Here is an 11,473-nt window from a genome sequence, read left to right as displayed (position 1 = left end):
GTATCTGACACAGGAATGTCACTTAATATATTAGCCAACTGATCATGCAGAACCATGTGCTTTTTCTATTCCAATGTAGGCAGGGTTCTAAATTAACTTTTTTGATCACCAGCCAATGTGTCTGGTAACTTTCTAAAGTTACCAGCCAATCAGAATTTCCACTAGCATTTTTGTTTTTGGTGAAAATAAGAGAAATTATGAGTGCCCCTGAATGCATTTGATCATTTATTAACATTGTTGACATGAACACATCCAACAAAATATACACAGAAAGTGCAAACACTTCATTTCAAGTTTGGGATCTATCTATCTATCTATCTATTTCTCTGTTGATATCCTCATCCCCTGCCTCATTCCTTTTCTCGCCCCCAGAAGTCTGTCCTAACCACCACCGCATTTTGTTTCATTTTAACTTTTTACTTTACTTTACTAGGTAACTCCCTCCTCTTTCAGTCTATACTCCCTGCTCTGGCTCCATTCATTCTTCTTTTCCCTTGTGTTTTCTGGTAGATGCTCATGGGAAATGTAGGAAGTACTCCCAGGGGGATAAATGATCGAAAACAGAGTCTTATGTATCATGCATGTAATGCCTCATGCATCACCGGCCAAACTGGCTAGTACGTTTTTATTTACACCCGCCAAAATTAATTTTAACCCACATATGGCGGGTTGGCGGGTGTTATTTAGAACCCTGAATGTAGGCATATTTATTAACTGGTGTTAGATAAATGTTATCTAAGTAAAGATATTACATTACAAAATATCTTTGAATATATAAATTAGATATTAAATCATATGTCTACATCAAGATACTGAGGATCAAACTTAAGTGTCTTCCATTTTCCCAATTTACCAATCTCATCCTGTCTTGGTAAGAGTATCTGTATTAGGGATATTCATTATAGGCTATACCATCAACGAACAAAACCAAATCTAAATAACTTTCCTTTATTCACCACAAAATAAGACTACTGGTAATGAATTGAAGTTCCCGCAAAACCCACTTTCATACCAAGACAAAAAGTAGAGCAATGTAATGTTTTTCCACTGATGCATCTGAGACTTAATGAATTATATAGGCTATTATATTGTATTATAGGCTATTACCATCAACAAACAAAACCAAATCTAAATAACTTTCCTTTATTCACCACAAAATAAGACTACTGGTAATGAATTGAAGTTCCCGCAAAACCCGCTTTTATACCAAGACAAAAAATAGAGCACTGTAGTGTTTTGCCACTGATGCATCTGAGACATAATGTGTAATGTGCTGATTCAAACCCAGATTTCAGTCTCTATTCACCAAGGTCTATGCTAGATATTCAAAGCTCACTTCAGCATTCCTACAATTCCTACAGGATTAGACAGGTCCATCTCATGAAAGGTCTTGTTTAAGATGTCTGCAAATGCCAACTCTGTCTAGAGGCAATTTATGCTACCCACCAATGCCGGTGAGAATGTGCTGGTTTGTTTGGTGGGTAGCATAGCTTAGCTATAAGTGGCATGGCTATTCAGTGCAAAACAAGTTACTCAAGAATATTTTGAGAAATTGGTGTATTTGCAACAATTGCATTATTATATCCCATATACACATACAATCACTAATATTTCTTGCAGTGCAGACTGTGTACTATCCATCAGTAGGATTTAAAATGCTTCAGGTGGGATATTTACTCATGTTTTTTTCACCCCTGTGAAATTAGCTTACCCATGTGTTGCGTAATATCTCGGCGCCCAAGTAGCAGTGCTTTGCCCCAATATAGTCCCAAGTCAATATCTGCCTAGGAAATTGCCTCATCTTCATCTGCATTGCCATTTGTACTCGTTGTGAATATGCAGGCCACAAGAAGTAATTAGGAATTTGTTGTTGTTGTTGGCTCAGTTTTTTTCTCACAACATGAGACGAGAGATTCCATTCGTAGAAGAGTTACATGTGTCCTTTGGCTAATTAAAGACCAGACATGCATTTTGAATCACCTGTAATGGTCTCATCTTTGCATACATGCATGCAACAATGCATTGCAATAGCCCAGTTTAGAAAGACCCATGGCCATTTTAGTTTTTCTACTTTCCCCCCTCTTTTTCAACCAAACCTACTTGAATGTAAGAAGAGCAAATTGATGTTTACAGAAATAGGTAATACAGCTATGCTATGTTCCACTGCAATGCATTCAAAAACTCAAAGAACAGCAATGCTGCATGAGGAGAGAGAATTGAGAGATAAGAGAGAATTTGACATCATCTCCACCTTAGTTTGGAGCTTTCTTGTCACCTTTTTTTTGTTTGACGGAAACTGAACAATGGTGTTCCAGACTAGTATCTCCCTGAAAGGAGAAAGGTGGGCGTGGCCATGCTAGTATATAGCACAACCTGGTAAAATATGCTTGCTAACTGCATGATAGCATTTCACAAGATAACTTCAGTCTGAAAATGTATGGTTTACCATAATCATAAACACTTGAAATGTGTTGGAGTGGACATCAGAAACAAAGACAATTTCTTGCCATTATGAGGTTAAATATTGGTGCAAACTCTTTGTGGTTTATTATTCCTTGTTATGGTATCATGGTTGGCTATCTTTGGTGGCTAAGTTTCCCAGAAGCATTCATGCTTCTGATATTCAAATTGGTTCTAGATAGATAGATAGATAGGTACTTTATTGATCCTCAAGGGGAAATTCAGGGCATATTGTTGGGAGTTTGTTGTTGCTTGGTATAAAGTATAGCAAAGGTATTGTCATGAGCTCTCTCTCTGCCTGGTAACACGCGCTGATTAAAGTCTGATGACCTCCACCTGTTCCTGCTCTGCCTCACCCTCGTTTACCTACCAGCTGCACTGCATTCACCACTCATCATGCCCGGTATATAAAGCCTTGCTTTTCAGTCCACACTTGTCAGATCGTCTGCAAACCCGCACCAGTTACCTGCCTGTCTTGGAAAACAACTCTGACTCTTTGCCTGTGAACCCAGACCCGCTCGACTACTTCTTTGATCTCCAGCCCCGGTAATCTTGACCTGCCTTCCGTCTCTCTTCTACGAATACAGCCTAGCCCTTGACTGTACTGCTGCTTCGTTTCAATTGCTGTTGTGTGTGTGTTTCCCCCAGGACTTCCCGGATCATCCAGCTCCTGCCATTGCTGCTCGGCTATTGGGGGAACACACACACGCAGACTCTTGGAACTCCCGGAACCCCTGAAACCCCCGTAACCCCCAACCCCCTTAAATAAACATTCTAACGTGACGCTTTTGTGGTCCTCGTCCTGTTTGGTGTCTGACAGTACGATCTGACCTAACATGGACCCAGCGACGCGGTCGAACCAGCATGGAAACCGGCGAACCAGAACCACCCACCGCCATGCAACGCCTGGAAGAGACTGAGAGGCAAACTGCAACACTGCTGACACTGCCTCCCTACTTCCAAGCCGCCACCAACAGCTTCAGCAGTTCCAGCAGCAACAGCAACAACTTGCTATGATCATTCAACTTCTCACCAACCTTTCTCCTCTGCCTGCTCCCACCGGCCCAGCCCCAGCCAGCCTGCTCACCCGCCCAGCACCCAGCCCTCCCTGCCCAGTCCACTGCTGCCGTGGCTGCCGAGCCCCAGAACCCAGGATCGGGCAACCCAGAGCGGTTCAGCGCGACCCAACCCAGGTAATGGCGTTCCTGACGAGCTGCCGCGGTCCAGTTTACCCTGCAACCCAGGACTTTTGCCACTGAAGGGGCGAGGGTCGGTTACGCGATCACTCACCTGGCGGGCGAGCTCGACTCTGGGGAACGGGCGGAGTTCGAGCCAGACCCCAGCATGTGCAACCTTCAACCCATTCGCAGAGGAGATGCTCAAGGTATTCGATTTGGAATCCCACCACAGCCGAGGCATCTCGACCCTGATGAGTATTAGCCAAGGCAGAAGGACTGTTGCGGATTACTCCATTGACTTCCGAACTGTGGCAAGTCGGAGCTCCTGGAACATGGAAGCATTGGTGGATGCCTTCCTCCACAGCCTGGCGGACTACATAAGGGCGAGCTGGTTTCCCATGATCAACCCCCACTCTGATGAAGCCATTGGCTCTGGCTGTCGCATCGACCGCAGGGATCCAGGTCCGTCGTCGAGAGGGAGGGCCAGAGTCCATCCACCAGCACACGGGAGTGTCCCAACTGCCCTTCTGTCCGCACCTGCCACACCGCCTAACCAGCCGACCAGTCTGAACCCGATGGAGATCGTCCGCCTCCCCAACCCCTGCAGAGCGCCAGCGGCCGCGATCACCCAACTTGTGCCTGTACTGTGGTGGTGATGGTCATCGAGTCGCCACCTGTCCAGCAAAGGCGAGCTCACCAGATGTAGGAGGAATCGGATGAGCTCAATGAACATTCCGCCCTCCATCAAATGCCGTAAACCCCTCATCCAAGTCTGTCTTTACCTGTCTGATTCCACCCACACCCTGGCAGCCCTGGTGGACTCTGGCGCAGAAGCAAAACATTATTGACACAGGACTTGCTGCGTCAGCTGGGCTTGGAAAGCCATCGCTGTCCACTCCTGTTCCAGCCCGGGCCCTGGGCGGTCACGCACTGGCACAGTTACCAGCATCACAGCCCACATCTCAATGATGGTGTCAGGAAACCACCGAGACCATCCGCTTCCACCTGCTCAGCTCCCCAGGCCAACCCCTAATCCTGGGCTACCCTTGGCTCCGTCTCCACAATCCTCACCTCGATTTGGCCTCGGAACTGTGAAAGAGTGGGGAAATGCCTGCCACCCTGACCTGTTTTGCGTGCTGCCTCGCTGCCCCCCCGCCCAGTACCCCCAGCACTGCCCCCACATTTCCTAATGTCCCCTGAATGTTACCATGGCCTCCCGAGGTGTTCAACAAGACCAAAGCCACATCTCTGCCCCCACACCGTCCGCACTGACTGTGCCATTGATCTCCTCCCTGGGACTGCTCCACCCAAAGGTCACCTCTACTCACTATCCCCTCCTGAAAGAAAAAACTATGGAGGATTACATCAGGACTCCCTGGCAGCTGGACTCATCCGCCCGTCTTCCTCGCCAGCTGGTGCGGGTTCTTCTTTGTGGGAAAGAAAGATGGTTCTCTTAAGCCCCTGCATTGATTATCTCGAGGTTGAACGATGTCACAGTGAAGAACCGGTACCCTCTGCCTTTACTCACCTCTGCTTTTTTGAGTTGCTCCAGGGATCCACTATTTTCACCAAACTGGACCTTAGGAAATGCTTACCACCTAGTCCGAGTAAGGAGGGTGATGAGTGGAAGACTGCATTCAACACCCACACCGGCCATTATGAGTACCTGGTAATGCCATTTGGCCTCCTGCTTCCCCCAGCTGCATTCCAGGCGCTGGTGAATGATGTGCTTTCATGGGACATGCTGAATAAATTAGCCTTCGTGTACCTGGGCGACATCTTAATTTTCTCCAGAACTCTGTCCTGAACACACTCGTCATGTCCAGCTGGTTCTTTCAACGGCTCCTGGGAGAACTCCCTTTATGTCAAAGCCGAGAAATGCTAGTTCCACTCAGACTGTGTCGTTCCTGGATACATTGTCGCTGAAGGCAATATCCAGATGGACCCCCAAGAAAGGTTCCCCGCAGTTACCTCCTGGCCAGTTCGGGAATAGGAAGAAGTTGCAGCACCCCCGGGTTTGCCAATTTCTACCAAGATTCATCGGAACTAGCAGTCTGGTCGCCCTCCCCTCACAGCTCTGACCAGCATCAAACACCCCTTTCCTGGACCCCAGAGGCCAACACAGCCTTTCATACCCCTCAAGGCCCGGTTCACCACTGCCCCATCCTCCAGATGCCGGATTCAGCACCGGCAGTTCAAGTTGTCGAGGTGGATGCCTCAGGCGGGGAGTCGGGGCCATACTCTCAACGGGCAGAGGAGGACAAACAAGTTGCACCCCTGTGCATTTTTCTCTCTCACGCTTTCACCTGCAGAGCGCACTATGATGTTGGAGACCGGGCGAGCTGTTGGCAGTCAAGCTTGCCCCTGGAGGAGTGGCGCCACTGGCTGGAGGGGGTCCACAGTTCCATTCCTGGTCTGGACCGATCACAAAACCTCGAATACATCCGCTTAACGCGTGGCGCCTTAACCCCAGACAGTCCCGGGCTGGGCCTTGTTTTCACCAGATTCAACTTCACCCTGTCATACCGCCCCCAGGGTTCTCGGAACACCAAGCCGGACGCTCTCTCCGTCCAGTTTCATAAGGATGACGCCCTTCCCAGGAACCTGCATCCAATTCTGCCCATCCTGCGGCGTAGCTGCCCTGACCTGGGATATCGAGGAGGAAATTCAGGAGGCCCTCCGTGACCATCCCAGTCCCAGTGCATGCCCAGACGGGTCGTCTCTTTGTCCCAGAGAATTTGAGGTCCCGGTCATACAGTGGGGACACAACTCCCGCCTTGCCTGCCACCCGGGCTCCTCGCCCGCACCTGCCATCTCCTTGCCCAGCGCTTCTGGTGGTCTGCTTTGAGAAGGGATGTCCGAGGGGAATTCGTCCGTGCCTGCCCCCACCTGCAATCAAAACAAGTCCTCCACTCGGCCCCCAGCTGGTTTACTCCAGCCCTGCCTGTGCCCACCCGACCCTGGTCCCACGCCTCCTTGACTTTGTAACTGGCCTCCCACCATCAGGTGGGATACCGGTCATTCTCACTGTGGTGGACCGGTTCAGCAAGATGGCACACTTCATTCCCCTCCCTAAACTGCCATCTGCCAGAGAGACTGCCCAGGCTGTTCTTGATCATGTCTTCCGTCTACACGGGCTGCCCAGGGATGTTGTCTCTGACCGAGGTCCCAATTCACCTCCACATTCTGGAAGGAGTTCTGCTGTCTTCTAGGGGCCACAGTGAGTCACACCTCTGGGTTCCACCCCCAGTCCAATGGTCAATCCGAGCGGGCAAACCAGGAGCTGGAGAAGGTGCTGCGGTGCATGGTTTTCAAGAAACCCAGGCTTGGGCACAACAACTGACGTGGATAGAGTATGCTCACAAACTCCTCACCTGCTCTGCCACTGGTATGTCACCCTTCCAGTGTGTGTATGGCTACCAGCCCCCCCTGTTCCCCAGCCAGGAGGGAGATGTGTCCTGCCCGTCTGCCCTCGCCTATGCCCGCCGTTGCCGTCGTACCTGGTCACAAGCTTCGTGCCACGCATCTACTCCAAGTCAGCTGTCAGCTATGCCACTGGGGCTAACCGGCCAAGATCGCCGCACCCGCCACCGTGTTGGCCAGAAGGTGGCTGGCTGTCAGCCAAGGATCTCCCACTGCGGGTGGAATCGCCGTAAAACTGGCACCTCGATTCCTCGCCCGCTCCCCTATCCAGAGGGTCATCAGCCCAACCGCAGTCCTGCTCCAGTTGCCAACCTCCATGAGGGTGCACCCCTACTTTCCATGTTTGAAAGTCAAGCCGGCCGATGAAAGCCGCTGGTCCTGCGTGCAGCTTCCTCCTCCCTCCTCTCCGCCTGCCAAGGACGGTGGGCTGGTGTACACCGTTCGACGCCTGCCGGTCCAGACGGGCGGGTGGGGCCTCAGTATCTCGCCGTCGACTGGGAGGGCTGGGCCTGGAGGAGAGAACCTGGGTGCCAGCCAGTCGGATTGTGGACCGGACACTCATCGCCGACTTCCACCGGCCTGCATCCTGATCAACCTGCAATCCGTGGGGCAGCCCCAGGGGTCCCTAACCGCCCTGCCACGCCCGGCTTCCTGTCCTGTGCCTGACCCTGACCCTGTCTCGCACCCTGTCCCGTCTTCTGTCCACGACCCTCCAGCTCCCCCCAGGATGAGGATGTTCACCGACCGCCGGGAGGAATTCCTAGCCCTCCACCGCTCCCTCCGCCCTCCCGGCGTGGTGTCACTCTTGGGGACTTCTGGGGCCGTCCCTTAGGGGGTTCTGTCATGAGAGCTCTCTCTGCCTGGTAACACGCTGATTAAAGTCTGATGACCTCCACCTGTTCCTGCTCTGCCTCACCCTCGTTTACCTACCAGCTGCACTGCATTCACCACTCATCATGCCCGGTATATAAAGCCTTGCTTTTCAGTCCACACTTGTCAGATCGTCTGCAAACCCGCACCAGTTACCTGCCTGTCTTGGAAAACAACTCTGACTCTTTGCCTGTGAACCCAGACCCGCTCGACTACTTCTTTGATCTCCAGCCCCGGTAATCCTGACCTGCCTTCCGTCTCTCTTCTACGAATACAGCCTAGCCCTTGACTGTACTGCTGCTTCGTTTCAATTGCTGTTGTGTGTGTGTGTTTCCCCCAGGACTTCCCGGATCATCCAGCTCCTGCCATTGCTGCTCGGCTATTGGGGGAACACACACACGCAGACTCTTGGAACTCCCGGAACCCCTGAAACCCCCGTAACCCCCAACCCTTAAATAAACATTCTAACGTGACGCTTTTGTGGTCCTCGTCCTGTTTGGTGTCTGACAGGTATACCCTCTGCCAAATGGGGTCAGTCAGTTGAGCTCTTTTTTTAAGACTAATGTCGAATTTCTGTTGGATGGAATTTTTATCTTTACTTACAACACCCACTATATTTGTTAACATTATGTGTATCTTTTTTCCCCATTGCATTTGTAAGATGTTACAAAATGGCCTGTCAAATTTTCTGTCCATAGTAGCCTATGCTTTTGCTAATAGGAGTTGTGATATTTTGGGGTACACATGCCTGTGTGAAAATGTCAAGCGTACACCTTGATTGTGAAACTACCCACATGAATAGCCTACCTTGTCTCACTTGCCACATCACAGACAATCTCTGCGCCCAAGTAGCAGTGCTTCGCCTGATTTTATTTGAGAAATGCATGTTCACAAAGCCTCTCACAACACACCGTTTCTCCCTCCTCCCCCACTCTCAGTCTCTCCCTGATTAACAACAGGATTCCTGTTTCTTACCATGGCCAGTCCCCTGATCTTTCCCTGAGCCTCTTTTTGGTCAAAAACTTAAAGCAGGCTGGGGAAGCTCAGCAGAGAATATCTGTGCAATATTCCTCAGGCGGTTTGAAAAGGCTTGGGGCAGCCTATAGCTTGGTGGACATACAACACCACACCACTTGCTTATTACTGGGCTAAGACGGCAGTTCTGTTGCTGGGTTTTAATGTGGTTTTTATTCTGGATGGTTTACGATTCACATTGGTTTAAAGATGAGTAAATAGGACTGTCAAAATAACGCGCTAATTTCAATCATTTAATTACAGAAATAATAACACGTTAAAAAATGTAACTCTGATTAATCGCATTTCATTGTGACTTTTGACCCATTGCAGTCTGGCTATCGTGACTGAAGGAGGCAGATGAGAAAGCACTGCTTTGAATGAAACATTTAGCCTAGGCCTACATTTTAAAAAGAACACCCAGACCGATACTGTTGACAGGAGCATCAATCTACTATTTCTGCAATGAGGAATTTCCGTTGCCTCCCATAGGAGTTCGTCAAGTCTGAAGTAGCACCTCAATGCAAAACAATACGGAGTTAGGCCTACAAGTTAGCACACGTCTTTATGATAATAATGCTAGCTGCCAGGCCAGCCTTGTCAAAATTAACTTTGCTACTAACGTTTTGCTGAGCCTACCCTATGACCGACTAACTAACCGACAAACTCCCTCAATAAATTGACTTTGTTGCACACTTGAAACAAAATGTCTTTAAAAGTATGTAGAAGGTGGTTACATTTATGTCCATTCTAATAACTTTACTAACACCAAAGATGGTTGATTACAAAGATACTTCATGAGAGGCCATTTCCTGTCCCTGGAAATGTATGCAAATAGGGTAGCAGTACACGCCCCCGCACATTAATGCAGTGATCGGCTCTCTTTTTAACATTGAGGTCTATGGCAGAATCCAAGAATTTCCCAGAATTTGTCAAAGCCTTATTTTTCTGAGCAATGGATGCACATTTCGGACACGGTATCATGATCTCCAAACCCTCCTCCCTATTTCAGTAGAATGTCGTGATAGTATGACCCTCCAGTCGGGAGAAAATCAACATTAATGAAGGTGTAGGCTACACCAAGTTTATTTTGTACTCCGGCTTGTCTGGCGTGGAACCGAGGCGTTCAAACGTAAGTCATACGTCAGTGACACGCCCCTGTGCAGGCGGGAACTGAACCAGAGCCCGTCTCTGACTGAACTCCACTTTGCCCTCATAGACATGAACTAGGACGACCCATCTTGCTACGCATTCATTATCTTTGCTAACACATTACATTTCCGTTTGCACTTGTAGGCTATGCTGCTTTAATTTCTTTGTTCCTACTATTTAGTTTATATTCTTGAACTGCTATTTCTTATCCTGGACTACTGGATTGAAAAGGCAACAACCTAGTAATTATGTGAATACAAATCTACATGTTTAAATGGCCAAAAAAAGGATAATAGGTGGTATTCCATAGGCCTACATTACCTTGGTGTTAGGTTAGCATACTCTGCACATGTCATTGCAAGTGAGTGGTAACTCAGGCTGTTCATTGATTCACTCATCTGGCAAACTTGTTTTTAAGATTATGTTCATAGCAAAAATGGAAGCATGCAATTAATTTAGATTAATTAATCACAGAGTATGTTTAATTAGATTACATTTTTTAATCGATTGAAAGCCCTAAATACCATTAAGATTATGGTCTGTGTCTCCTGAAGAATGCAACAACAACATACAACAATGCACTCACATGTTGCATTATGTGCGTCAAATTCATTCATCTAATGTGTGTGCTAAATTTCAGTTTCATGACTGCTTTAAAAACTATTGGCATGATCATAGCCATGTCCATGCGGCAGTCTCCTGAGTCCTGACACATAGAATACTTTTCAGTGAGTGAAAGAAAGTCAGCCAACAATTTCTCATCATGCATGGGAACTCCATCAAGATGGTAGGAAACCCCTTCCAGAGACCTGTCTAAAGCTGGTTGAGAGAATGGCAAAAGTGGACAAAACTGTTATCACAGCAAAATGTGTACTGAAGAATGATGGGAAATCTTTTGATTTGTATACAATTTTCTGCTTACTATGGGTTATATCATAGTTTTATTCTGTAATGTAAAATAGTCAAAAGCACATCTATGTGTTTGTATGTGTCTTACGTTTATGCATGCCTGTGTATGTGTGTGTGTTTATATGTGTTAGCTCGTGTTTGTGTGTGTGTGTGTGTGTGTGTGTAATAATGTGTGTATATCTGTGTTTCCAACTAGGTGTGTGAGCCTGTGTGTGTGTGTGTGTGTATAAATAAAGAACCATAAACACCTAATGTATCATGTACAGTAACATTACAGATCTTTGACACTATGTTACAGTGTCTGCTAAATAGACAGAAATTCACAAAATGTGGTAGCTGCAGAGACTGTGGCAGGGATTCATCATTTCAAATTCTGTTACAGTTTTTTCTGAATGCTTAAACACAACCGTGATTCTTATAGCACAATTTCTAAAACTATTAATTCTTATAGCAAAATCACTTACTGA

Source organism: Alosa alosa, chromosome 9 (genome assembly GCF_017589495.1).
Source record: "Alosa alosa isolate M-15738 ecotype Scorff River chromosome 9, AALO_Geno_1.1, whole genome shotgun sequence".
In the NCBI taxonomy this organism is placed as follows: domain Eukaryota; kingdom Metazoa; phylum Chordata; class Actinopteri; order Clupeiformes; family Clupeidae; genus Alosa; species Alosa alosa.
This window is presented reverse-complemented; position numbering follows the sequence as displayed.